This window comes from Pinus tabuliformis, chromosome X, assembly GCF_031772625.1.
Source record: "Pinus tabuliformis cultivar Carrire ecotype Pingquan chromosome X, CPIR1, whole genome shotgun sequence".
NCBI classification, from domain to species: domain Eukaryota; kingdom Viridiplantae; phylum Streptophyta; class Pinopsida; order Pinales; family Pinaceae; genus Pinus; species Pinus tabuliformis.
This window is the reverse complement of record NC_142308.1, coordinates 1,210,211,080-1,210,215,930: the sequence shown is the minus strand read 5'-3', so window position 1 is coordinate 1,210,215,930 and position 4,851 is coordinate 1,210,211,080.

Genomic DNA, 4,851 nt, shown 5'->3' with positions numbered 1-4,851 from the left:
GTTATGGTACGTGAACACACACATACCTCTTAAGATGTGTGAAAATATGCAAAGACAAGAATTTCATTTAATGGAAAATTGACATATTATACGACACTTAATATATCATTAGGACAACAACATAATTCTCCACAATGTTTTTTTACTGAACCAAAATTCACAATGCTTATATGAATTTTGAGGGCTTCAATTCAATAAGAGGAAAAACTTGAAATTTCATTGGCACATTTGGCCCAAAAGTGTAACCCACCTTCATGCATTCACCCAATACAACATTTTTGGCTTTTCTTCAAAACTAATATAATACATACCCCTATCAGGATTTTCATTCAATATATTTATGTAACTGTATATATAATAGAGTGGAAAAGATCATTGCAAACATAGTAAAAAAGCATTTTCCCATGACAATTTTAAGGGAGTGGTTTGGCTTCCTAGATATTTTACATATTCATGACGTTATTGAGGTTATAAAGAGTGAATTCATAACATTAGATTAAGGAACTTAAAGATGGTGGTGATAAAACTCAATTTATCAAAATCCTATGACATGGCTACTTAGATTTACCTAGGCTTATTGATGATGCATCTAGGAGTTGAGGTACCTTTTATTACTTGGGTGATGAGTTCTATAGCAACAACTTATTTTTTGGTTCTCATCAATTGTGTTGCTTCCAATTTTTTAAAGAATGAAGAGGGTTTATGCAAGGATTTCCCTTGTCCCCTCTATTTTTTCTTCTAGTGGATAAGGGGCTATGAAAATCATTAGTAGAGGCAAATAGATCATGGAACTTCAAAGGAGTTAATTTGTGATTGAACTTATATCTTTCACATCTTTTATTTGTAGTTGATATACTAGCTTTTTCCAATAGCAATAGTTAGGACCTAACCAAGTTGCATGACATTCTGAGTTTGTATTACATTGTAACATTAATGATGGTTAACATAGGTAAATCATCAATTTCCTTTTTCAGAATTAGAGGAGGTGCAACAAGTTTAGGCTTTATCACTTTTTCATTATTTTAGGGTTGAGTTAGTAGAAGGGATGAAATATTTAGGGTTCTACATAAAACTAAATACTATTTGAAACAAGACTAGTATTGAATTGTAGCTAAACTATAAAAGTCATTAACATATTACAGATACAACTGGTTGTCATAGGGAGGAATTTTCTTTCATTAAATCCATTCCAACCTACTAGATTTTTTTTTCATGGATTCTAGAAGGGATTCTTGTAAAATATTAGCAAGATAAGTTTTAGGTTTTTATCGGGAGGATAATGATAATTTTGTGGGAAAAATGGGAGAATCTAGTGGTGCCAAATTTGTTGGGAGGAAAAGGCCTTAGCAACATTTTCCTTTTCTCAAAAATTTTTGTAGCGAAGAGTATTTGAATGTTTTCTCTAAGTGAAATTTTGGTGTCAAGTGGTTAGCTAAAAATATATTTATCTAAAGTCAATTAAAGATTGGATAAGAAGGGTTGACAAATGTAAGAATAATTTAGTGGTGTAGAAGGACTTTTTGAAGGCTTTTCCTTTGATTGGGGGTTCCCTAGCTTGGAAGGTGGGTGAGGGGACCCTGGTTTAGATTGGAGATAAGGGAAATTATTTAATCAATAATAGATAAAGGATTTGGCCTAATTTTCCACATGTATATCCATTTACAAATTTTATATGGAGGTAAGTATGGCTTATGAAAAATAAAATCGGCCTCATAGGAAATGAAGTAAGTTCATCAAATGGTTTTTTATTATGCTTAGGAAAGTGTCATGTTTGAATTTAAGAATGTCATGATGAAATATCCTAGTATTTTTCTCTTTCATGGGTTGACAAGCTTAGGCTTGGATATATCTTTTTAACTTTAGAGGAACGAAGGAGAGAACCTCAATGTTGGTGGCACTATCTGTGCATGTTCAAATTACCTCCTAATGCAAATATGTTTATGTTGTGTTTATTGATGAATAATGTATTAACATGGGATAGATTATAGAAGAGGAATTACGAGAGGGTTGACACGTGTGCTCTCTGCAAACTCGAGGAGGAGACAAATCGTTATTTGATCATACATTGTGACTATTCATAACATGTATCGCTAGAAGTAGGGGTACTAACAAGATTGAGACATGTATAGTTAGGGGATTCTACTAAAGTAGGCTTGAGTAATATGATAAGGAGTCCAAAACCAAAGTATTTTAAGGATATTCCATTATTAGCAGCCTCAGGGATATTGCTGGCTAAGAACCTTTCAAGTTTCGAAGAAAAATGCATTCCTCCGATAAATTTTACATCTAATAGGCTCGTCATATTGTGTCATTTCTAAAAAGATAAGGAAGAAAAATCAGTGAGGGTAGTAGTTTAATAACTATTTGATAAGAGCTTTCCCTGAGCTTTTTATAATAGAGCATAACAATGGATCTTGTTGTATATGGAGTGGAAATGATCCTATTCTTTGCAAATGATCATTCCATTAATTTTTTTGAAATATTGAGGGATGGGTCAAATAATTATGTAGAATTGGTGGCACTTAACTTGCATTGTTACCAGCAAATGAAAAATGAATTAATAGTTTACATGTGTTTGGTGATTCTCAAGTTCTCATTAAATGGGTAAAACATGAGCAAATATATCACATTATAAGACATGTCTTACAATCTCTGGTAAGAGATTGAAGCCTTGAAAACATTTTTCAACCATCTTGCTCTTCAATACGTGTATAGGGAGAGGAATATGAACGCTAATGGTTTATCCAACACTAGAATTTTGATGCAGTGTGGTACTTGATGATAACAAAAAATAGGAATAGGAATATTTTGGAATATTATAACCCTCCCTTTCATGAATTAATGGGGGAAGCAAGAGATACTTCTATTACTTTGGAGTTAAATATAGTAGTGGGAAAGCCTAAGATATTCCTCAATATGAGTTAAACATTTCACTTGTGGGAATTGAACTGTATTGAAAAGGATGACAATCATTCCCCAACAAACTAGAATAAACTCAATTGACTTTATATAAGTGTATTATTTGTATTAAATTTATAATGACATATATCAAGTTCTAAATTCTAATAATCATTTTCTTTAAAAGTTATATATATATATATATATATATATATATTTTATTTTTTTTATTTTTCAAAAATTAGATATTAAAATACAATTTTTAAGCTTTAGAATTATGTAAAAAAAAAAATTGTATTCAATTTTCTATAAATATTTGTAATTTTAAAAATGTAAATAGAACTATTGTAAATTGATTATCTTTCTACTATTAAAAAGGTAACCACTTTCTCTTAAAAAAATTTTATATACAAATATATTAAATAACAATTTGAAAATATTTATTACAATATAAATCTTTTTTTCTTTTAAACCTTATTATCTTTTAACTCATTGAAATTATAATAATTTAAAAATATTATTTTTATAACTTTCGAAGTAAAGTTTAAAACCAAATCGAATAATTGCCTTTTTCTTTTTTTTACAAATTAAAAAAACTAAATTTATTACAAATATATACCTATTATATATTTAAACCATTAAAATAATTTATTATTTCACGTGGTTTCCTAAAGAATGCGGGTTAGATATAAAGGTAAAAATATTTGTAATATTAAAACTTACATTTATTAATCATAATTGGTTACCTATTATATATTTAAACCATTAAAATAATTTATTATTTCACGTGGTTTCCTAAAGAATGCGGGTTAGATATAAAGGTAAAAATATTTGTAATATTAAAACTTACATTTATTAATCATAATTGGTTATGTTATTTAAAATAGAAATGATATGATGATGATGATGATGATGATGATGATGATGATGATGATGATGATGATGATGATGATGATGATGATGATGATGATGATGATGATGATGATGATGATGATGATGATGATGATGATGATGATGATGATGATGATGATGATGATGATGATGATGATGATGATGATGATGATGATGATGATGATGATGATGATGATGATGATGATGATGATGATGATGATGATGATGATGATGATGATGATGATGATGATGATGATGATGATGATGATGATGATGATGATGATGATGATGATGATGATGATGATGATGATGAAATAGAAATGATGATGATGATGATGATGATGATGATGATGATGATGATGATGATGATGATGATGATGATGATGATGATGATGATGATGATGATGATGATGATGATGATGATGAAATGATGATGATGATGATGATGATGATGATGATGATGATGAAATAGAAATGATAATGATGATGATGATGATGATGATGATGATGATGATGAAATAGAAATGATAATGATGATGATGATGATGATGATGATGATGATGATGATGATGATGATGATGATGATGATGATGATGATGATGGCGGCGGCGGCGGCGTCCGATGATGATGATGATGATGATGATGATGATGATGATGATGATGATGATGATGGCGGCGGCTTATCTATTTTGATTTAAGATTTTATTCCTATGCTCAAAAAACTTGGACAGAAGCCTCCCGAGCTCACTATAATTTTGACATTGTAAAAGGCTAGGAAGGTCAGTATTGTAACAAATATTGTGAAACTGAGATCTAATGTGGTTATACGCGGGGCACTCTAAGAGGAAGTGGTTTTCATCCTCGATGTTCCTATTCTCACATATATGGCAGATCCTTTCCGTCCATGGCGTTTTAGGAACTGCCCAACGACCTGTTTCACTATGGAGCTCATGAGAATTCGTTCTAATCTTTGCTATATTAATTTTCTTCTTTGAGCTAGTTAAAATAGACAGATACTTTTGATCTTCTAGGGTGGGGTTGATGGCCTTCTTATAATAACTT